The following is a 25,047-nucleotide window of genomic DNA, read 5'->3' on the forward strand; positions in this document are numbered from 1 at the left end:
CACACCCAGCTTTTCAACGGCTGGTGTGATCTTAAAAGCTGGCATGTGCAACCAGATTAATATAAAAAATTAAGCACAAAACTCCTATGTCAGTGCTTCTTTACGTGGAAGCATAAGGGACACTTGTCTTTAAAGGCGTCATCTAAATCCTGTGTAAATATTAATTGATGAACATCAAATGGCTCTACATCTAAGGCAGTGGTTCTCAAATGGGGGATCCGCAAAACCCCCACTAACAAAAAAAGCAACCAAGTTTTTCTTTTTTTTTTTTTTGTGGCCACTGCAAGTCTTGAGGCATTCTGGTTGGGGACTGCAGAAATGTTTTCCCTTCTACATAAGATGGCTGTAAAGCTTTTGTTGCAGTTTTATATCATATGCATGCAAGCATGCTTTTTCCATGCTTGCATACTTGAAAAGCAAATACAGAAACAGGTTGAATGTGGCTGCAGATATGTGACTCTGCTTAAGCGTGACTGCATCATGTATTGACAAGCTGTCCAGACTGAGTTGAAGTGGCACTTTTGTTTGACCATTCTTTGCAAAGTAGCAATAAAAGGCACCTGTTTCACGCCTAATATTGTGTTAGTTTATACCCCCCTCTCCCGTCATTGCAAGTGGTCCCCATCACTTCCACCAATCCACAAGGGGTCACCGACACATCCATGGCTGAGAACCATGGATCTAAGGCAATTCTAGGGTGTTAAGACAACAGGAAGCCGCAACATTTTTGTTGTGCACTGTTCCTATAGAAACAATATAGGGAAACAACAAAACTGTTGAGCCTAGTGAAGAATTCATTCAAGATCCTTGTGAATTTGGCTAGAGGATATTCATGCCCAAGCCTCATCAGCGTGGCATCACTGATTTCAAATAATTTTATTTTGTCATTCTGCCAGAGTAAAAGTTCTCGAAACCTGCTAGGCTGCACTTTAATTTAAAACCAGCACTTTATTAATTTTTACATACCACACACCTTTAGCAGCGCTTGAGCTAATGCTGGTCGTAATCTACTATAATTTAAGCCACATGGCCATTGTCATCGCATTATTTTTATATGGTCCTACAATATATTCCCACTGTGTACAATTGAAATCTCTGCCAAGGACAACCGAAACAGTACGATTGCAAACTGCAGAATTCCCCATCTGCGGAGGCGGCTGGCTGATTACCGTATGAGGTGCTTTGTGAGCTGGCATTGATGTCTAAATCTCAACTGCTCTGCAAGCATCCAAAACAGGCTTTGGGATACACTCTTACCACAAGAAGAGAGACTATATAATGAGTGTTGCCTATGAAATATGGCACACCCATGACGAGGGATTGGCCAGGATTCTCCATGAATGCAACATCAAATGGCTTCATATCCCAACTTAATTGATAGTATATAATACTGATGTGTAACAAAAGTAAATGACAAACTAAAAAAGTGACCAGGTCTACTTGATTGAGCCACAAAAAGAAAAATGGAAACATGTTAATAGTATGAAAAAAAAAGTGCCTGTGATCCTCCCAGTAGCAACAATATGATTATGCACCAACTAACAATACTCTTCAGACACTTCCCAAGCTGTCACACCATTATCTACAAAATGCTATGGCCAACATGAAAAAGGCATAGCTGTCAACATGTTTTTCCGGCTGAATATGTTCAGAGAAAAAGAGAAAATTATTGTATTCCATATCCTCACATGAAACACTTAACAATATTGTTACAAGCCATTCTTGCACATTGAAGAAGGCACTAGCAAGGCGGTGATGGAAGGCAATTGAAGAAGCACTCATGTTGTTATTTCCGTTGCAATACAAACCTACACTTGCTCACTTGAAAGTGTCAGTGCACAATTCGACACGGTAGAAAACTAAATGGCACCATGTACTGTTATGAAGAACACGGAACAGACATTCCAAGGAAATGCAAATACAGCAAGGAGGTATTCGCTGTTGCTGTCAACATATTTGGCCAGTCTGAAGGGTAACAATAAATTCAAAAAAACCTACAGGCCCACTATGCAATACTTTTTTCAAACTATGCAAATCTGCAATCTGTGCAAGTCCTTATTGATCAGGAAAAGAAAAAAATATTTTGAGCATTTAACGAAAAATAAATGTTGCAACAATTCAGAAATGTATCCTTTGTACTTTCTAGTGACATACAGATAGAGACAGTCGGCGAGCACAGTTATTACATGAGACACATCTGGATCTTGAACTCATGGCAGTGCTGCAGGGCAAATACCACTCTCATACCTCTGACAGGCGTCAGTTACAATACTGGGTTGGAAGGAAAACCTTTCAAGTGCTCCTTCAGAAGTCCAAGCATGTGACCGGTAAGTAGTTTAGCATGACTAGGGGAAAAATATAATCAATTTCACAAATATCACAACATCCAAATAGTGGCACACCGCTTTGATCTTCAGCTGACAACTATTTTTGTTAAAAGCCTCGGCGCGTAAATGCAACCTGAGGTAGCTAGGTGACATGAAATTGGAAAATATAGCGGCTAATGTAACCCTGAAATTTGCTATCTCGTGGACATGAGCGAAAACTTAATTTGAAAAGGTTTGCTCGAAAGCAATGCTTTCACGGACGTTCGTATAACCTGAACGTCGCCCCCCGAGGGCTCCGTGGTCGCTGCGCATGCCTGAGCTGAGAGAAGGTGAGAAAGTAGAACAACTCTCCTTTGCCGGATGCGACGTCACATTGTTTCTTTTTTTTTTGTTTGCTTTTTGAAATAGCTACTCTCGAACGTAGATCAGTCACGAATGTCGGGTGTCGGCTGCACCACGCTCTGCGTGCGCTATTGTGCATGTCGGAAAGGCCCAAGCGTGCGCGATATTCTTGCGAGCGCAGTTTCGTGGGCTTGGACTCCGTGACATTTGCTTTCGCCATATGTGAATTAACAGCTTGCCGACAGGTCAACCGCCGCTGTACTTCGGTGAATACATTGTTTTTCGTGATCCTGAAACAGCAAATGGTGCATCGCTGCGTTGGCGGCTTCAATTGAGTGCGGTTGCTGCGCATAGCAGGTGATTTAATTGCGCAAATACATGCTACATTATCAGTGTAAATAGTGAAAAACTTAGGCTGTGAGCCTTACTACCGTCAGTCAGTCGGTTACCACATGTTTTGCTGTTATCCACTGCACATTTCTTCATATCCAATAACGATCTGCTTCAGATATCTCTGTTGAAACGGTCTCTTCAAAAATCTGTTGATCGTGCAGCTTATTTCTTGTTGTTTTTTTTCAGTCGGCCTTTTTTTTTCGCTTACGACTCGCGATGGGCAGCAGCGTTACGTCCGTGCACGCGTCCGTACACATGTACACGGCGCTAAACTGGATGCACTTCCTGCAAGAGAGAATGAGGGAGAGTGAGCTTCACGTCACTCGAGCACCTGCTTACAAATGTTTTTTTCTTTGGGCACAGCATCGAAGCTGTGATTGAGGTAATGCCCAGCACCATATCGAATACAAAGCACAATACACCAAAATAGAGAAACCAAAAACAATTGCACGCACAACGCGTCACCAAAGCAAACACAACACCTGCTTTATATGTTGCATATGAGCTGAAACGGGTGAATCCCAAACTCTGCGAGTGTCACATAACACCTGAAAGCATTAGCTGCTACGAGAGAACCAGTGCGGTTAATCTGGCGAGCTATGCATGCATCTGCAGCCTAATGGGCAAATAATTGGGCTGCTGCACTAGGGACTCGCGTTCAATACCCACCATCAGGAGCATTACTAATTATTAATGAAGCTACCTGGGCAGGTGTACTAAGAAATTCGAAAATAGATCATGATAATGCTTTGCATTAAGAGACAACTTGCTGCCGGTTGGAGTTTAACCAACATTTTCTGCTTTGCGCTTGCGATGCTCTACCAAGTGAGCTACGTCAGCAGTTGTCCCAATGTCCATTTTCTTGGATAGTTTCACATGTGTACCAAACTTTGTCCTGGAAGTGCTAGGCAGCAGAACTAACAGCCATGATGGCAGATGTGAAGTATCCTTTAAATCCCTGACATTAAATACAACATTATCTTAAAAGCAGGCAACTGGCCAATGAACACTCGTGTTCTACATTGAGGCACTAAGGCTGCCAATGTCGAGACATTTGCATTTTATGAGCTACAAAAATCAGGGGAACCACGGAGCTCAATTTCTTGTTAGTAACAAGCACAGACAACGAAGCAACAGTGGCTGCATAGAAAAATGGGCTAGAGCTCACGACAAGCATTGGCAACTCACAATAGAATTCTTTCTCTACAATTCATTGTCTCAAGACACCTCGAAGCAAATTTAAATGCGTGTAATACTTTGTGGCAACTTGGAACATTTTAATGTTTAGCATCTCCATACTTTAAATCTGTGCACGGACAAGCTTTGCCACCATTTTAGAACAATAATTATCTGGTGTCATACACAATGACTCAAACCACTATTAGTTAAAGCAACCTTTAAAGGAGCAGAAGCATGCCCTTAGCAAATAGATATACATACCAGGTTTAGACTGAGCAAACTAAGCAGTACTTGTGGCCACTTGCTTTCAACAAGGCAGAAACAGGTCAGATGTTGACAAAGACAACAAATATAAGGTGCGGCCAAAGGAAATAAGCAGAAGCTGTAAAGACAGCAGCAGCACAGTGAAACAAATTAGACAAATGTGCACACCGCAAGCGTTCCTGAGGACAATACACAACGTCACTGCCGCAGTTAGAAGCAAATCCTCCTACAAGAAAAAAGAAAAATATCAAGATTGTTTTGGTGTAAACAGCAAGTGTGTGGAGTTGTTTACATTATAAAAACAGCACAGACAACAATTAAGACGGACACAGTATTTGTGTCATCTGCCTTCCTGCTGTTTTTACAATGTCGATTACGGTTGCAAAGGTACGCACATGATCTACGAACAACGAAAGCAACGGATGTGTATAGAAAGGTGAGCTGAATTCATACACTCATATATGTTTAATTTTGAAGGTGCCCGTAAAAGCGACAGCAGCAGTAAAGCGGGTTTGGTTAACAGCTTGCTCACAACGTACACATTGCACGATTTAACTCTACGGCTCTCAAAAGAGTTGCTAAGAAGCTGTAAGTGAAAGAAATACGCTTTCTTTATCTCACTGCAACAAATGAAAGCCTCTGACGCACCTACCGCGGTCAGCGCAAGCAGTGAGCAAGGTAATTGAATGCAGCAGCAAGGTAATTGAATTGCATGGGTAAATAAGAGACGCATAGCGTAGTCATCCCATAGAGATGGAGAAACAAAGACCTACGCACGAGATATATACCAAAGGACGGCATTCACCGATAGAGCTAGTTGAGTGCATGCATTTTCCGGCGCGTGAACGCTTCCGCCAAATGCGCAACCGGTTGTTTTTACAAGTGTCAGCTAGAGAACGGGCAATCGCACGACACTCACCTTTGCTCCAAATGTGTCGCGGCAGCTGAGCAACAAATGTCATCAAGCCCAACCCTGCAATGTCCGCAATTTCAGCTACTAAGCAAGTGCAAAAAACGAAACTTGAATGCTCACAATGCGCGCGCGAACGAGGCGCGAACCATAGTGTCTGAGTTCGAGAGTAGCTATTTCAAAAAGCAAAAAACAAACAATAATGTGACGTCACATCCGGCAAAGAAGAGTTGTTCTCCTTTCTCACCTTCTCTCAGCTCACGCATGCGCAGCGACATCGGAGCCCTCGGGGGCGACGTTCAGGTTATCTTCTGCAGCCCTTGAGGGAGCACTATGCCTGGGACGTGAGCCGGAGAAGCGCTGCCTTATCCTTTCCGTTTTTCTCCTCTCCACTTAGTACAATTACTAGAGCCTCTCGCGGCGAACGCTTGCAACACACCTGCGGCGGCGGCGGCGGCGCGTCGCCGCGCCATCGAGCAGACGACGCACGCCCGCCCTTGCCTGCCGTGACCTTTGCTTCACCAGACGACATTCATGCTACATATTGTCGCGTTGAAGTGACGGTATTTGTCAGTAGGCAAAGACAGGAGGTGACTTGGGAAAACAGTAGCCTTTATTTGGACGAATTTGTGCCCATAAGCGAGCTTCTGGCGAAACTATTCGGCAGTGACGAACACAGCATGCACGGTTGATCGTCGGCAGAAAGAATGCCAGCGTTCTTCAAACGCATCTCCAACGCGCTAGCGACGCGACGCTGTACACGAGTTAAAGACGAGTTAGATTTTGAGCGTAGCTCTCTTCGCCATGCATTTTTTTTTTACCACGAACTAATCCTGACAAAATTTTAACTCTTCTTCGAAAATCCACCAAGTGACTGTAATGCTCAAAACTTCAAAACTCGTTAACGGCATTGTCGAAAGACGGCCGAACGCTTATATAAAAAAATGTCGCAGCTTCGCCGGAAAAGCGAAGCATCAACTGCGATAGCAAATTAGTAGAGAGCTGTTCGGAGTAGGGATAGTAGTTTTATCGGCTGCATAAACTTGGACACATTCGCTTACTAACTGAATTAACACGCGTGGTGTAAGCGCGCACAAGCAAACATGAATAGATCACACTGAATGACCGCAGACAACGACTGTCAAAACGCTGACAGCTAGCGCAGCCGCCGCAGCGGGCGAAGGTTCGTGCGGTCTATCGCTTCAACGGAAACTGAGCGGCGAATGCACGGCGCATACAAAGGTCAGAGCCGTGTGGAGATCGCTTTTAAGGGACGGTGCGGGCGACCGCCACAGCGGGGCAAAGTACAAGCGCTGTTGTTAGCAGAGTAGAAGCTGCCGCCCCCCCCCCCTCCCTCCCGCGCTGCCTTCCCGCTTTCTTGCCTTCGCGTGGGAGATTGAGTGGCCAGTTCCCCTTGCGGCCTGTTGCAAGATAAGCATTTGGTGCCGCAGCACAGCATCGCCCCGCCTCCCTCCCTCCCATACCCCCACGGCTTTTCGCGCGACGGTCGCGTTTGCTTTCCGCCGTGCGTTCGCTCTCCGTGATAGCGCGCGTCCCCCGCGCGCTTTTGGGACGTCCTCCAACGGAGTCTAAAGAAAGACTTTGAAATCAACCCCCATAGAGTGCGATATCTGCTGCTGACCCCTGATGACAGTGTACATTTCGACGTGTTCTTTCTCATGGGAACGCACAGTCTGTGGAAGACGCGAATGATAACGCCGAACCGGTTGTACCCACAAGAGTAAATTTCATCCAGATGACTGTGCACCTAAAGCATGTTTATGATGGACTTGATGTTCAACCGGACTGGTAACCCATTTTGGTGAGGTGCTTAGCCTTACCACCCTTTTAAAGCGGAACAGTGACTCTTCTGTTTTTCTGTGTGTGACTCATTGTACCCACCATTCTATGACTATGCACAATTAGTGAATGTTTTACTGGATGACATGTTAATGTATTAAATACCATGAAAAAAAAACAAAAAAGTGCTTGTGTGGCCTAGTGGTTACGACGCTCGCATTGAGACCAGGCGTACGCGTGTTCGAATTCCGCCTTCGCTATAATTTTTTTTTGATATCACGCTTTTCTTTTTTTCCCTCTCTGCTTGCCAGCGCGGTCGGTTGAACCCCGGTGCCGTGGCGGAAGCCACGGTGCCGGGCGCCGACGCGAATCGGCGGTCGTTGGGGTGTTGCGGAGCGCAGCATAGCAACACCCCAAATCAAAAAAAAATACTGCTCCAGTCAGGTAGACTGCTTCCTCCCTGATAGGGAGATTATATTTGGATCATCAAAACAGTGATGCGTCTATTTAGGAATAGCATCAATCCCTTAACAGCAGCCACAGTTGTGCCTACAAGTCAGGTAGGTGACAGTGGTCTGCCTTTTCCCGTCCTTGGGCTATTCCTAAATAAACGCATCACTGTTTTGATGAACGACCGCCGCTTCGCGCCAGCGCCCGGCAGCGCGGCCACCGGGGCACAAACAGATCCGAGGCGCCGCCATGGTTCACGTTCTCCCGTGCCGCGGCGCCACAGTCCGAGGGCCCAGCTAGAGTGACCTGCCCAGATGCCCTGGAAAATGAATTGCGCCTCCCGGCAGCTTCCTCGGCCTGCTGGATCGCCCAAAGTTGCTGGTCTAGGCCTGAACTGAGCAGCGCAGTCCGCCAACGCGCTCGAAGGCCCTCATTGGAGGCCGCGACCCCAGTATTGCTGATTAATGCTGGACATGCCCATAGCTTGTGATCTAGTGTGGTTCTGGTGTCACAATACTGGCATAGATTGGTTCTATATAATTTGGGGTATACATATGGTTCATGATGACGGGGTTCGTGTATGTTCGTGTTTGTAGCTACCGCCATTGAACGGACTGGGCCCGATTGAGCTTGGGGTGAGGCGGTGGATACTCCCGCCTTTGCATTCGATAATGTTGAGTAATGTCACAGAATTTAGTGAGCCGATCGTCCCACTCCCACACCGCCGCGGAGAAGTACATCCGTTAGGGTGGCTGCTTCTTCGAACGCGGTTCGGAACGTGAGACCTCGAACCACGTTGCGCGCCACCTCGTTTGGACTGAACTCCGATTGATCTAGAGGTGTGTGGGCTGGGATACAGAGGATTTGTACGCATTTGTCTGCCTCATAACCGACGCCGAGGAATCTGAACCCGAGCGCATGCACCCTCTAGTCTCATACCAAGACATCACACAACACTACAAGCTAACCCGCAGAACATATGCACCCCCACACAAGTCACTACCTAGAGAGCAGGAGCGATTCCTCCGAGATCTACAGGTTAACACATTCCCCCACCCAACCAGAAACCACCTCATAGCCCCTACACCATTCTCTCCGCAATGCCGCTTCTGCGCAGAGCCCGGGTCCCTCAGGCACAAAGTAGGGGGCTGCAGAGAGGCACCACTCAATCCTCCGAACCCTTACCACACCAACGAGCTTTGGGAGAGAGCCTTGGCCAGCTCCGATCTCGAAGATCAGCAACGGCTGATTGCGAGGGCCCAGGACGCGGCCCCGAGCTCAAGGCATTCTGGAACGAGGACGCCTCTCCAAAGCTGCATTTACACATTAAAGATGTTTATTCTCTCTCTCTCTATCTGCCTCATAAGTTTTGCCTGTATAAAGGATCGGCAATGCCTCAGGGGAGATTCTGCCATTGGCGTAGTTTCGCACGGCCGTTTGCGAGTCGCTGATGATATATACGAGGCATTGGTGTGAGCTATCGCCAGCGCGATAGCCATTTCCTCCGCCGTTTCTACGTGTCTTGTGACGATTGATGTGCTTGTTTTGCATTGGTGTATGTAGTCTACGTCCGCAGCTACGAAGCGGTGACGGTCCCGATAGCGTGCTGCATCGACAAAGACCGCTTCCTCGTTGTGACCAAAAATCTTAGTCATGGCTTTGGCTCTACTGACGCGTCTCCCCCGTTGTGTTCGGGGTGCATGTTCTTGGGTATCGGTGGAACTGTGAGTTTAGTTCGGATATCGCGTGGTATGTCATCTTTGCCGCCGTGTTGGGTGTGGTAAGAGGTACTCTAGGGACTTTAGATGCACCGAGGTCCCCGCGTGGTCCCCGCGTCCCCACAACCACTCTGATGATTTTCGTGCAGTGTGATGCCGGTTTTCGCTGTTTTGTGGAAGGAAGCGGGTAGATGACGCCGATTACATCATTTTAGCCAATTTAAGAGAGGCACAGTGGATAATGAAGCTGAGGTGATCGCCATGTCTGTGCTAACCTCTGGCATGACAGCGGACCCGCACGAGATTCTGATGAAAATCACTGATGTATTCTTTAACCCATTGGTCGTGGAACCGAAGTACTCGTGCACTGATTATCGGAAAAGTACAAGCACGGCCGGTATTTTGCAGCGATGCCTTTCCGGTAATAATGCCTTTTCGCGCTTATCGCGCTTTGTCAGTGGTCAGAGCGACAGTCCGCTCACGTTATCAACGGGATCAGCCGGCCGTGAGCGGTGGATGATAAGACTATAGTGCAGAATAAGTCGTAAGGCATCGCTACAAAATCGCGGCCCACGTTTCTGCTGCTTTGATTCACTGTTAAGGCGCGGATAGATATTCCGGCATTTCGAGCGTGCGAGACAGCGGCCGGCGAAGTTGGATACGCCACGCTGGCCTCGCCAGGATTGCCTAACATTTACTACCTGCTCAGTTTGGCACGTTAAACATGGCCCGCACCAGCGCACCGACTTGCTCGATGAGCTGTTGCCGCTGTGCGTGCGCATAAATGCGCAGCCAGCGCGCGCTTTTTCGTTATTTCCTCAACACATTTTCGTTCGGCGAAGGCGCAAACTCTGCACGCTCTTTTCAGTCCAGAGAGCAAGCGAACCTAAAATCAAGCTTTGCACTTGATCGCGAGCATGCACTATGAATCTGTGGTGAACTTTCCCGCTACTTATCCGTTACTGTTAACTATTTTACGTTCAAGGTTTGCTTAACGTGACTGCTGCTTCGCTTAACCATGGTTATTGCAGTAGTTAGCCCATTCCCACGAAACACAAAACGTCTTGAAAACTCGGAACCGCTACAAACGGCTATAGACGTCTTGGTCTACGCGAAGACGTTAAACAGATGTTCTTGGAAACATTGTGTAGCAGGAAGTACAGTTACCTAAATATGCTATTTTGTTTCAGCTGTGGTAACAGCCCATCTCTGGCGTCACCGGAGTATTCTTTGGTGAACGCCTTGACAGCGTATAACTTAAGAACTTTTTTAGATGTTTTTGTCCGAAAATGTGCGGCATGCTTGGGCGTGCGCGTGAAAGTGAAAAAGATTTAAAGTGCGCTTGCCCGACGCGCAGCGTTACATTCCGTGCGACTTTAACAAGCCATATATGCAATCCGTTAACGTCGCATCATATAGCCTTTCGCTGCTTTCCCCCTTTGGGTGAACAAGCAGAAAAAGCCTGAGGGGTTATTTGATTCCTTTCCGATTTTTTCACTCGATGAGTCTGTCACGACAGTCAAAGCATAGAGAAAGGAATTTCTTTCTCTATGGTCAAAGTTAAGAAAAAAGAAAACGGCCGGGCGCACACGTGCGCGCCCGTTCAGCGTCATTATTATCAGAGCCGTGCCTTCCTTTCCCTTTGCGTGAACAAGCGGTGAAGAAGCCGGAATTGCGATACCAGCTATCGTCACCAACAGATCTGGCCGCGCGCAGTCGCAAACGTGCGCTGAGCCGTGCTCCCTCAAGGGCTGCAGAAGATAGCGCCAACCTTTCCATTTCCATACGAACCACTTACTACTCCGTTTGAGCGAACTGCTATCTGCTTTTGGACCACATGTCTTGGACCGCACCAGGGGGGCTCGCTGAAGTTTCCGCGAGCGATTCAAAGGGCCGTGCTCATGCTCGCAAGCGTTCGCTCGCCAGTGCTCATGCTTCTCTTCCCAAGTATTTTGCTCACGTTCAAGTCTTGACCAGCGCCTGCAGATACGGTGCAGTTCCTTACGGTACGTATACGTTTACCTGGGCCGGTATTTTGTAGCGATGCCTTTAAAGTAATAATGCCTTTTCGCGCTTATCGCGCTTTGTCAGTGGTCAGAACGACGGTCCGCTCGCGTTATCAACGGGATCAGCCGGCCGTGAGCGGTGGATGATAAGACTATTCTAAAATAAGTCATAAGGCATCGCTACAAAATCGCGGCCCTGCTACAACTTGCACGCCACTTTTGTTTTGGCGTACCCATGCCCGCGCAAAGTTTAGACTCGAATATATTTGCATGCACGGTATGTAGCAGAACGTTCTTTTGTGATCTGGGAGGTAAAGCCGGAGTTTCACATAATTGGTTGAATGATTACAGAAATTCTAGCTGCGTGTGGCCTTTGATGGCAGCAGCGTGCTGCATTGCGTAGTATACCGGGACTTTGCTCTCTTGGCTTCTCCTCTGTGTAGCTTCCAGCACGCTAGCAGGCAGGAAAATAGTCTTGCATTGGTGTGCTAACTTCACTTATAGTTGGAGGATTGGAAAACTTTTTGCGGCATGAGATTCGTGAGACGACGTCCTTTAATATAGTGAGGCCATTCTATGATTAGTTAAAAGTGTTTAGGGTCCCTTTAGGAAGAGAATGGTTTTATTGACATGTGGTACAATACCGCAGGGATATTGTAAGAGACACTCGGAAGGAGCAATTGCCGGCCTTGAGTTGTAGCAACAAGCCCACCTGTTGCTACAACTCACCAACACCACTACTTAAATAAAAGTAGCATACTCTTGTAAGAGATTTGTTTGCAAACCATCTAACTGGTAATGACCTACTGCAAGTCGTGTGTGTATCAAACCATTTGCCAGTTTGCCAGTTTCTACAGTAGCTTTTTCATATCATATCTGCAACATAATTCTGAACGTCATCGTACAGCATGAGAATTTGAGAGAAAGTATTGCTTAAATTTATAAAGTAAATGTGACCGCGGTAAAACAACGGCACATATGTTGCTATATTAAATACCGAATCGCACATCTTTATTGTAAATCAAGTGTGGCTTACTCACTTTTTTTTTTCACTGTTGTATTACAGAGCGAACTTCTGTGGGCAGCCAGTGGTATCCAAGAGGGAAGGGACCCGGATTGCTGTGGTTACTGCAGCTACGTCTTATTTTCTGTGGTCACCTTTTCTATTGCATTAAAAAATTTTGTAAAATAATTCTGCATGTCCTTTAATTTATTAGTCAATAAAGCCGCTTTCTCACAAGGTCAGGTAATTTTTTTCTGCATGTTATGCTCATTTGCTTTGTATGTGTATTGCATATTTGATATATGTTAAACAATTTTATGCAAGTTATAATGTAATGTAATGCTTCAATTTATTTTTCAGTTCTACATAGTAACATATGTACTACGTAGCTAGCATACGGGTGCAGGATATGCTGAAGAAGTGGCTATTAATTTTGCTTACCACATCACTGTAGGATGACAATCTATAAATGCTGCTTTAAAGACAGCTATAAAAGCCTCCATATTGTTTCTGAAGCCATTATACGTTATGACTTCGGAAACAATATGCAGGCTTTTATAGCTTAATTAAGAATTTTCTTAATGTCCCCAGAATTCTGTAATGATTTAATTATAACAGAATTCTGGGAACATCTAATAAAATTCTTAACTTGTTCTTGTCAAGATGTTTTATAAAAGCCTGCATAATGTTTCCGAAGCCATTATTACAGAATTTTGGGAACGTCTAATACAATTCTTGAAGTTGTTCTTGTCGAGATGTTTATTAGCCAACTTTTAGCATAACGTTAGCAGAGCTTACTGAAGTACCTATAGACGTCCACGGCTAGAAAATGTCTTGACCAGGACAGCTATTACACTTTTGAATTATCCGTTCATGACGTCTTTTAGACATCAAATAGCTGCTTGTGTGTTTCGTGGGTTGTTTCTCCGTAGAGAACAGAAACAATAAATAAGAAACCGAAAGATCTGCTTACTACAAAAAAAAAAAAAAAAACTCATTTGCAGACCATGTGCAGGTATAGCTTGTGGTGCGTGGCCCGACCGTGACTGATTACTCCCTGCTGTTTCCGTACATGTCGCTTATGGCTGCTGTGTAAACTAATGAAAGAAAAAAATAAGTTTTTGTGTAAATTAATGTTAACTCACCTACTGCATGAACCTAACTAATTTTCCATGAAAGAATTTGACACGCACAAGACGAGGACAGAGAAGAGGCTAAGACACACGAGCGCAGACTTACAACAGTACTTTATTTCGAAGCAAGCAACCACATATACAGGGTGTTTAAGTTAACTTGGGCCAAGCTTTTGAAATATGCAAATGTACGTAGCTGGTCAGAACCAAGGTAATGCTGTTTGCCGTCGCTTGGAGACTCAAATTATTTTTTTTTCATTCCGCCTAATTAGATAATTAGTCTTAATTAATTACTCAACTTCTCAAATATTATTATTAGATGAAAGGTGTCAATCAGAACATTGTTGAGTAACATGAAAAACTACCGATACAGCTTTCTGTTGCTCAATACGTGTTACATAAAAGTGGTTGTGCGAGCGTCACTGTGTGGTCACTCGTGTTCTGTCGATTGTGTCTGTGTATTTGTTGCCTTGCAATGTTGTGCTCCTTCCTTGCACCCGAGTCGCTTCCCGAGAACTCCTGCAAAGCGGCGGCGGCGGGTCGCGGTTCGGCGAAAACGGGAGCGGCAGGGTTTCTCGCACACTGGGTCTTGCTCGCGCCATAAATCGCACGGAGCGCCGCTAGCGGCATCTGGAGAAGGGAGTTTTGGGAGATTGTTTGGGTCGCCGGGGGCGAGACGGCGCGGGCAGCTGTGCGAGTGGCGCCCACCGCCAGTGTGAGTTATGGAGCCCGGACACATGGTCCTATGGCTGGGGGTGAGAATGTGCGTGGCTGAGCGGGCAGTGTGATATGAGACTTGAGAGACTACGGACCGATCTCCCAAGTGCCCGATTGGGGCGACGGACTGCCCCGAGGCCTTTGCTCAGCCGCATTCATTAATGGGTACTCGCTTTCCTCTGTCTGTCTGCAATTAAATTCAATTCTAATTATTGACATCCACAATTTTGAGTCCCTGAATACTGAAGCGCGAGAACAGTGCAGTGGCTTAAGAAAAGCCGACAACGAATACGACGACAAACTAAACACCAAGAAAGAAGAACCCGGAGGTTGAAGAAAGAAGAAAAACTTACTTATACTCAAGTATTTATATTGCTTGATTATGAGTATGACTTCCTGTTGAATTGATGTCTTTACTCGTCTCTTCGTTAAAGATCATACCCACGAAACACGAAAGCAGCTATTTGACGTCTAGAATATATCTTGAACGGATCCTAATTCAAAAGTCTAGTAGACAGCTTTCTTGATCAATACATTTTGTAGTCGTAGACGTCTAAAAGTACTTCAGTAAGCCGTGCTAACGTTACGCTAAAAATTGGCTAACCGACATCTTGACAAGAACAAGAAGACATTCCCTCAAATTTTTGTGGCAGGGGCTACAGTAACGCGAGGTTTGTCGACAGTTGCAATTTATTTTAAACGAGGCACGGACATCAGCAAAATATATATATTGTCGGATAGAGTGATGCACAGGTAGTTTTTCCAGATGTGAACCATGGGAATAGTGTAGCAGAGCCCGATTAGTCGACTAGTGCATTTTACTTAGACCGAGCAATTGAATGCCGTCTGTCACACTTATTATGTAAGTAAAACAAGACGTGTATTGTATGCCGATGCCATTCCAAAGGGCCCCCATCGACTGAAACAAGGATGTCACCTCTGCATGAAACATCATTGTTGACAAAATTTTGCCCGGCTGGGTCTCCTGCGAGCTGAAATAGTTTCTAGTACGTAGGGAATTATTTTGTCAGCGATGCTGCGGTTCAGGTAGAAATTATATCCTGTTTTCAGTTACAGCCAGCGGGATAGCATGACACAATTGTATACGAAACAGAATGCTGTGCTACAATGAATTCCTAAAACATACAGGATGATTGACATCTATAAAAGAAAAGAAAAAAAAAAACACTGCTTACCCTCTATCCGGCAATATAAATACCTTGTTTTCTGATGTCCGTGCCTCATTCAAAAGTAAATTGTAACTTACTTTGTGGGTGCACCTTGTTAAGTACGCCAGATGCTTGCCGAGCATCACGCAGAAATAATGGCCAGTTCTTCGGCATACCATACATTAGTGAATTCCTTGTGTATCGCGTGTTACCGGAACTGAAAGACAAATCAGAACAGGCTTTTTTTTTTTTTTTACACACACTATACGATGAACATTTCATGCGGTGCAGCGCAGTGCATAAAACAGCTAGGGTTTCAAGCTAAAATGTTGCAAGACATCTACTTCACACTATGTGACATAGTCATACCTTATAGCGCAATAAATTTTAAAAAATGCAGAACGTGTAATTAACAAGTGTGACAAATAGCAGCAAAGGTGGTCATGCACGGATCTTGAAGATGATTGCTGCTACCGCAGCCTGAGCAAGGCAGCCTTGGTAGGTCACGCGCGAAGGTTCTTGTAGACACAGGCAAGCAAAATCTGCAAAAAGGGAAAAAAGCGAGGGAGAAAATGAGAATTTGCAAATTGGAACCTCCATTAGCAACATGCAGAGCAGAGTCAGACAGAGAAGTGCCTTCAAATTAATATATGGTGTTTCGTGGCTAAAAAGGCCCTAATCAACTTGTCAAACAAGTCTTTGGGAACCTTTCTGCAAAATGTAATCAGTTTAAAACAGTTTACCGTTCTGCAGGTAAATGATGGGCTATATAGAAAAAAAAATGTGACATCGTGTTTTATAGTAAACTAAAAGCAAGTTTGGCAATTTGCACTGTTTAGCTGTAGCCTTTCTTTCATACTTAAACATGACATATAGTACAGGTTAAGCAGGTAGCGTAGAAAGGACTGCTAATAAAGTATCACAAAACAATGCTATACTGGGGCTGGGTCAATCACATTTATTGCGCAATTATATGGACACTCCAGGCGCATTTCTGCCGTCACCGTCGCCGTGAGGTTCCGTATAAAGTCCAAGGGCGATAAAATCGTCGCCGCGCTCCATATGCTGTATGTGCGAATGAAAGCGCGCGAGGGTTAGTTTAAGGGTTAGCAGGCGATGGCTCCATCTCGCGCACGAAAGGGAAAGAAGCGGGGAGGAAGCACGCCGTCTTCCAGACGCGCGCAACGCTCCGGATGGAGGGTAGGGAAATGGGGGGGGGGGGGGGAGGGGGCGTTCTACTCCGGGGAGGCCCGAGCGGCCGCGCTCGCAGCCGGGGCTGCAAGGCTCCAGGGGGAGGGTAAAGAGCGGGGGGCTTCTACGCCGCGCGCGCCCGCCCACGCACCTGGGCCGCTGTATCTTGCAGGCCATCTGCGGTGGGGACAGAGACTCAGAGTCCTCTCTACGCTGTGTTTTCGCGGCTTAGTTCCCGTTGATGTGAGTGCCAGCACGACGGTCAATTCGCTCGCTGCTGGTTCAGCGCTTACTCACTCCAGCGTTTTGACGGCGAGTTTCCGCAGTCATCGAGTGAGATGCGTTCATGTTTGCTTGTGCGCGCGTGACACCTTGCTTCATAGGCGCCGACTACGGGAGGGGGGGGGGGGGGGGGCTCCGGGGCTCGAGCCCCCCTCCGGAGTTTTTTTTTTCCCAGAGACCCCCCCCCCCTTCCCCCGGGCGATCCGTAACCTCTAATTTTTCACTTGCGTAGCCCCGCCCTTAAAGTTTCATTACCGGAGTTCTGTTACCCACATAATTTGAGGATTCTTTTGCGGCCATCTACCTTTTCACTTTTGTTGTGGCTAAAAGCCTTACGGCATCATTGTTGGCGCGGACGTACACGGCTTTTAATTTATACTTTCGATTTATTTCGGCAAATCCTGACAATAGGAGGACAAGCGCGTTAGAAGCACCAGCGGCGGCTACCTCATCCGTGTTTCCTCACTTCAAAGTTTTTTTTTAATTTCCGCTGAGAACACCATGCACAGACACAATATATTTAAATATATATACACAAGACAAAGTTTATTATATGTTTTAAAGAGAAAGAGGTAGCCAACTAAATGAATAGTCTATGCCTAGAAAATGAATATGTTGATGTATGTTCACCTCACTTCAAATTACTTTGTTTGCTTTTTTGACCCTGAAAATTACCTGCAGACTTCAGTGACCCCTTCGGCAAAGTCTTCTATCAACGGTGTGTGAAAAGCACGTGAGTGGTATGTATAGCCTCAATATTGATTCGCTTTCCAGTAGGCAATGTTAACGACTGGTGACAAAAAAACGCTATTCTAATTATTTACAAGATTTGCGCATTAGGGATGAAAATATTGCCTCTTGCATTCAGAGACCATAAATATGGGATGTTTCAGCAAACACTTAAAAAAAATCTGTAAAGGTTGCCTGTGGCAGATAGCACAATTCTAGTTAATGAGCTGGTCTACTCGAAGAGGTGGACATTACTTGCACAAAAAATTGAAATGCATAATCGACTAATTAACAAAAATTCACCAATTAGGTTTTTAACATAAGTAACTTATGGCCCATGTTGCAACTTACAAATTCTAGCCGTGGAGTTCGCAAGGCGGATGCACTAGGGACTAATTATCAGGATGGCACCAGTTTCAAGATATTAATTCCCGAACACTGCGCAGAAATGTCACGTTTGTGCTTACTCGCCGTGGTTGCTTAGTGTCTATGGTGTTGGACTGCTAAGCATGAGGTCGCGGGATCAAATCACGGCCACGGCGGCTGCATATCGATGGAGGCGAAATGCTAGAACACCCGCATACTTGGATCTAGGTGCACGTTAAAGAACCCCAGTTGGTATAAAATATTCCAGAGTCCTCCACTACAGCGTGCCTCATAATCAGATCGTGGTTTTGGCACGTAAAACCCCATAATTTATATATCTATTCATACTTTTGTGCTTGTATGCATAAAACGACATTTTGTTAAGAAAGTGACTGGCACGCCAATGCATTTCTCCGCAAAGTTAGAGAATTAATATATCGACACTGGTGTCAGCCTGAGAATTAGTTCCAAGTGGATCCGAACTCCAAGGCTAGAATTTGTAAATTGCAACATGGGCCATAAGGTAATTAGCTAAAAACTTAATTGGGCAATTTTGTTAATTAGTCGATTATGCATTTCAATTTTTTGCAAGTAATGTACGCCTCTTCGAGTAGACGAGCTCGTGAACTAGAATTGTGCTATCTGCCACAGGAAACCTCTAAAAATTTTTGAAAGTATTCGCTGAAAAACCTTGTATCTGGAATTCACTCAGTAACAGAAATGATACCAAGCCAGATTCACTCGAAATCAGAATAAATAGAAGTCTAGAAGTCATGCGCAGCAGCGCTTATACTCGGACTCAAAGTACTAAAAAAAATTGTGCAGTTTGGCCGGGAAGGCGAAGCAGTATTAGTGATAGAGAGGTAGAAGACAATTACACGAAGGAAGTTTCTTACCGTGTAAATCCGTGTAAAGATCGCACCCGTGCAGGGGCGTAGCCAGGGGGGGGGGGGGGGGTCAACCCCCCCCCCGAAATTTTTTCCGCACCCCCCCCCCCCCCCTTACCCACCCTTTGTTCTCGTCACTTCGCGCTGACATAATTCATGAAACCGGTGCTACTATCCCAATTTCATTCCTGGGCGCTTCGGTTTGGCTTGGTAACTTACAGCGAATCATGGCTGCATATGGAAAAAAACTGTCACAGTGTTTGTCAAGGCTTTGAGATCTGTGAAGTTTTGGGCGAGAATGTGGCGGCCGCATTCTGAAGCAACAAATCCGCAACAAATGAAGCAACAAATGCGGGAGCCGCATTTTAGATGATGGCGAAAACGCTCGAGGCCCGTTTACTTAGATTTAAGTGCACGTTAAAGACCCCAGGTGGTCGAAATTTCCGGTATACATTTCCGCCGCTTAGCGCCGGTTAGGCCGCGCTCGCGCAGGATCTTACGGAAGGCTGGTAATTATTGTTGTGTTGTTCAATCCCAAACCAGCAATTACGGAAGGCTGGCAGTTGCTGTTTTGTTGTGGAATCCCAAACCAGCAATGTACACACGAAGGGGTTGATGACAACAGTGAAATTCCACCGACTCGCAACAGAATGCACGAAACAGACAGCCGACAAGCATGAATTACTGCTGTGCGCAGTACAGCGTAAGTAAACTCTTGTTGCAGGCGCTGACAGTTCTCGTCAGAGTTCACGCGTCCTGAGAAATTGATTATGTGCACTATATATATACACTGAACAAGACCGGAGTTCATTCCTGCATCACTAGTACACCAATCATGCATTCGAGATTCTGTGAGGTACAAGGCCGCTTCCTGTTTGCACCGGCGTAAGTGAAGCAGAAATGAGTTGCACGCACTACATAAAATGCGTACACATGCCATATCTATGCTGTGCGGTGAAATGTTCTGTACAATTCTGAATCTGTTGACGTAAAGGCAAATGACGGCTGCACGCTCGCACACAGCGGAAGACACAGCGGTCCATGCACTTGCCGCAGGAAATGCAACCCTCTCGTATGAGGGAGCAGGGCGACGAAAGCTTCGAAAAAAAAAAAAAAGCATTACGCGTTCTTGCGCGTATTTAAGTTTTCTAGAGCAAAGACGCAGAGAACAAGCTATTGCTACGGAAGTAGGTTTAGCCTGGTCACACGTGCATTTTCACGCGTATAGCCGTCCTTGACTTGTGAAACGCACTTCACCCCGACGAGGACGACGCCATCTACGCTTAACGGAAATTAACAATTAATGATGTCTCCTCCGATCGCACGGGTCGTCTCAATGATGCGTTTTCGAAGACTGGTCCATTCAGTGGCGCGATGAGAGACCATTGCTCCAAACGCCCACTGTACCTGTCGTACTTACTGTATTTACTGAGCTTACTTTACTTTTTACTTCATTCCTTCACACGCACACGCGAGGGGGGGGGGGGGGCGGTCCCGCTTCCCCCCCCCCCCCGGTCGGGCCGGTGACCCCCCCCCCCCCCCGAAAATAATTTCTGGCTACGCCCCTGCACCCGTGTAAGGGCCGCACCCCCAACTTGACAGCCAATATTAAAAAAAAAAAAAAAAAAAAAAAAAAAAAAAACATCCAACCGAGAAGCAATCGCGTTCCGTGCGCTGATTCTGATCGGGCTCAATAGCGAATTGTCGCGCGCAGCGTACTTTCGCGCGTCGCTACTGGATGTAGTTGCCTTCACCCAAAAAGATCACGTACTCGTGACGCCTGCGGCAGAAAGGATGTTGGACATCCGCCGCCTAGTGTTGTTAGTGGTGGCGCTGGCTGACCCTCCCAGGGTTCTAGTTGTAAAACATAAATGCCCCAGAAAGTGGATGGGAAAACGGTGCCGCGGTAGCTCAATGGTGAGTGCATCGCACGCGTAATGCGAAAACGTGGGTTCGTTCCCCACCTGCGGCCATTTGTTTTTTCATCCATTTTCAGTATTGCTGATTTCTTTAATTCAATTAGTAAGTACAAGTAATTTAATATATATATATATATATATATATATATATATATATATATTGTAATGAAGAGAATGACGCACTGAGGCTCCCGCGCTCGGACTGCGGGCGCGGGCAGACAGAGGAGGAAGAAGAGAATAGAACAGCCGGCCCAGGAACGGGTGCTGTCTCTGTCTCCCTGATTCCATTACAATGGCGCAGTCGACAGGATCGAACCTGTGCGGGGAAACACTTAAGGCCGGAACGCCTTAAGTCAGGTGCGTTGTAGACGACTGGTGCAACCGATGACGACCGCTTTCGCGTCCGTCAGCAGTTGCATCCTGCCTGGGAATGCCGTCCACGCTTCCCTGCCGCCGGCTTTCATGGAAATACCAGCGTTCCGCGGCTTTCAAGACGACGACAGCCTTTGGGTTCGTAACATCAATGCCTTGGGTGATCATCATGCTTGACCAGACCACACACGATGGCTGGTTGCAACTAAACGACTTTGCGGTGCCGCCAAGGCATGGGAAAACGACGAAGGCATCAAGCAGCGGGCCTGGCCTGCATGGAGCGCAGCTCTGATAGCTGCTCTCGGCCCGCTTCCCTATTCCTGCGGTGAGTCCGATCAACACAGTTCTGCGCACGGCGCTCCGGAGAGCTACCGCTTCGATCCTGCGGCAGGTGTGCCCAGCAACGTTACGTATCGACAGGGAGAGCAGCAGGCTGCGCCGTAGGCGCCAGCTCACCGGCTGTCGTCGTCGGCTCTATACCGAAGACGGTGGGACAGCGCTTCGGCCCCTCCGTCTTGAACCTCGCCTTCCTGGGAACTCCGTCCACGCTTCCCTTGGGGCGAATTTCATGCCCGGCACTTCTTCGACTCCTCAACCACCAAGGTATGCCATCGATGCTTCCTTTGTGTTAGAACCGGCAACCACGACTACCACAACGACCGCACTCTCCGTGGACACTGGCACTGGTTCCTCGGGCAGCTGGACAGTCTGGCGCGGAGATGAGGCACTGCGACTTCCAGTAGCCGGCGGGAATAGCGCGGCAAACCACTGCTCTTGCTGTGACCCACCGCCAGGCGGCCTCCGAGCTTACGCTTTCTAAAGCCCCTATATTTATAATATAGGGGCTTTAACGCTTTCCAGAAGAGCTGTTCAACCCATAACAACGGTTGGCGGAAGCGAAGTTCGATTTCACGAGCGACATCCGTCTATGCCTCTGAACATCGCGGGTCCGTCGAGCTGCGATGATGGGCAGCTACCAGTCCGCAAGCGTGATCTGTCGGTCCGCAACCGTGATCTGTCTATGGATTGCGCAGGTGATAAACTTCTGGACCCGCCAGAGCCACATGTCGGGATTTTGCAGCAACCGTTGGCTGAACGTGTGGCCATTCGCTCCGCACTGAGTGCATGCATGCACTCAGTGCGGTCTCAGCGATGCGGTCTCAGCGATGCCAGCCGCCTTGGCTTCCTTTAGCGAGACCTCATGAGGTCTCGCTAAAGGAAGCCAAGGCGGCTGGCATCGCTGAGACCGTAATTGTCGAAGACCTTATCGTGCCGCCCAAAGCTCCCTATCAGACGGACAAGATACCACAGACTCAAGCGCAGAAGCAGCTGTTCCCTGGTTCAAGCGCGGAAAATATCGCGGCCTCTGACCAGGCATCGCTTTTGACTCCGCGCCTTCGAACATAGACGACTCGTCAGCAGTCGGAATATTGTCGAGCTTCGCCGATTCGAGTGCATTGGCGAGCCTTGATCCGTCACCGGCAACGTTGCGAAGAGGCACACGATGGCTGAGCACAGGATTTCGCTGAATGCATGGCGCATCAGTGCGGCCAGCCGCTGTGCAGTGTGCCGTGCTTTGCCAAGTGCGACCCGAGCGCAACACTCAGTGCCGACCCCCAGAGAGCTGGTTGCGCACAGTATGGCACTAACGATGACGACCCCCCATTCCCAAGTCATGTCGATTATAGATGTCCATCATCTGCACGCTCTCACAATCACCTGAGCTATATTCGGCAGCGTGGCCGAGTGTAATGAAGAGAATGACGCACTGAGGCTCCCGCGCTCGGACTGCGGGCGCGGGCAGACAGAGAAGAGGAGGAAGAAGAGAATAGAACAGCCGGCCCAGGAACGGGTGCTGTCTCTGTCTCCCTGATTCCATTACAATATATATAATGAACGAGAAGAAAGGGCACCGAGGGGCCCGACACACGCTACCCGAAGGCATCCATTATGTTGCCGGATTCGAGCCCTCGTTGATATATATATATATATATATATATATATATATATATATATATATATATATATATATATGAACGAGAAGAAAGGGAACCGAGGGGCCCGATTTTATTAATCATATCATTTATGATTCAATTAGTGTGTGCAAGTAATTTCCCCTATGTTGTTCTTGGTGTCAATGTTTGTTGGCTTCTTATGATATGATATATATATATATATATATATATATATATATATATATATATACCATTACATGGGTAGGTTTCGGAAAGTGTTCGGACCCCAGCCCTCCCGCCCGGAAAAATGAAAACTTTCCGCCTATGCCTTGCTTCCTAATTTAGTGAGTATGCCTACGTTTACACGTTTATACAACCGATAAAACTATTATCCTTACTTCGTATAGCTGTCCACTAATTTGCTATGGCAATCGATTCTGCGCATTTCGGGCGAAACTGTGACATTTCTTTTGTAGATATATTTTCAGCTGACCCTAATTGGCTTATAGGGCAATCCCACACACCAATAACGCGTTACCTTGGATGGTACGTCATACAAAATTGACAGTATCTCATGATGTGATCAAACGAGAACATTGCTCCCTGTCTAATAAAGTGTTATAATATGCCATGGTTGCGCCAGGAAATGCAAAGTGATTTGTAGAGGTTGCAAATTCATCAGTGCATCTGTAGCCTCAGGCAATTCCGATCATCTACATTGACTAGCAATTGAGAAGCCACTACAAAAAAAAAAAAAAAAAAGGTATTCAAGTAATGTTCCATGCTGAATAATTGCCCATCTAGCGAAAGGTGAAACGTGGCAGCCTAGTCAGAGGGCCAACAAAAATAATTTGCTAAATTCTGATAATACCTCTGATTGATATTATTGAAATAGATACCAACAAAAGAGCACAGGTAAAATTAGAGTTATGACAAATTTTTGCAAAGCACCTCTGCACACTGCTGGAACCCGCCGCATCATGCCTCTTCTACACGCACATGTGACAACACAATCTCAGACACATGCGCCGCCACACATCATCGTGCGATCCCTTCAAAGTAAGGTTAAATAATAGTCTGCACAAACTACCTGAGATGATTCATTTGGCAGGCGCCAGCCAAGTGCATGCCGATGGTGGTAGGGTGGTAGAGCCAAATTGAAGTTCGTTCTTGTATGCAAGCCTCGGCCCATGTTTTATCAATCAAAACAACAAAGCATACATCCTGCAGCACACACAAAAATCTGAAATTAGACTGCTTGCTGATGCTGTACAGTAAATTCCTGTAAGGAAGGTAAATGACACAGAAAACCCGGCCTTTAGAGTACAGAACTCATCACATACTGGCTTGAACACATTTGTGCATTAGGAAAGCCAGGAGCAAATAGAATATATGCTAATATATTTCAGGCGCTTAGCTTGTGCTTAGAAGGAATTCTATTATCAGCCTCATCGTAAACCAAGACGCAAGAGGTTTTTAGGGGTTCTGTGTTTCCTGGGTAATTATGTGCTAAACTTCAAGCCTAGATTCGTCGCTTGCATTGTCCGCTAGTAGACCTCCGCATACATGATCAGCCCAGGGACCTTCGATCTGTTGCACCTCTTGCCCATTATGGATGTCATATAGATCAAAACCTATTTCTCTGATTTTCATTGCCATTCTGTATATCACAAAGGCGGGCGGGCGCTGCGTCGCTCTACGGCAAAGCGACAAGGCAGGCGCACCTAAACATGGCCTCCGAGAAAAACAACGCGCGTTGCTCAATCTTAGAGGCAATAAGTTAAACATGGCATCTAAAATTAATAAGCGGCGCGTGGTGTTTTACATCTCGGAGGCCATAATACACGTTTAGACTGTGCGATAGCATGTAGATAGATGGGCTTTACTTTAGGTTCAGTCCGCTAAAATAATTATAGCTCACTGAACTTTAGGCTC

The 25,047-nt window shown here is 46.5% G+C and overlaps 1 long non-coding RNA gene across 1 annotated transcript; it reads right to left on the reverse strand.

The window, feature by feature from the left end:
• Positions 1-253: 253 nt before the first annotated feature.
• Positions 254-5,582, reverse strand: LOC119436516 (uncharacterized). Its single transcript, XR_005189066.2, has 3 exons — positions 5,425-5,582; positions 4,503-4,623; positions 254-3,347 (listed from the first exon to the last, which is right to left on the reverse strand). It is a non-coding gene; the product is annotated as an uncharacterized LOC119436516 (long non-coding RNA).
• Between the last annotated feature and the right edge of the window lie 19,465 nt (positions 5,583-25,047).

The sequence above is a fragment of the Dermacentor silvarum genome, chromosome 1, assembly GCF_013339745.2.
Source record: "Dermacentor silvarum isolate Dsil-2018 chromosome 1, BIME_Dsil_1.4, whole genome shotgun sequence".
Taxonomy (NCBI): domain Eukaryota; kingdom Metazoa; phylum Arthropoda; class Arachnida; order Ixodida; family Ixodidae; genus Dermacentor; species Dermacentor silvarum.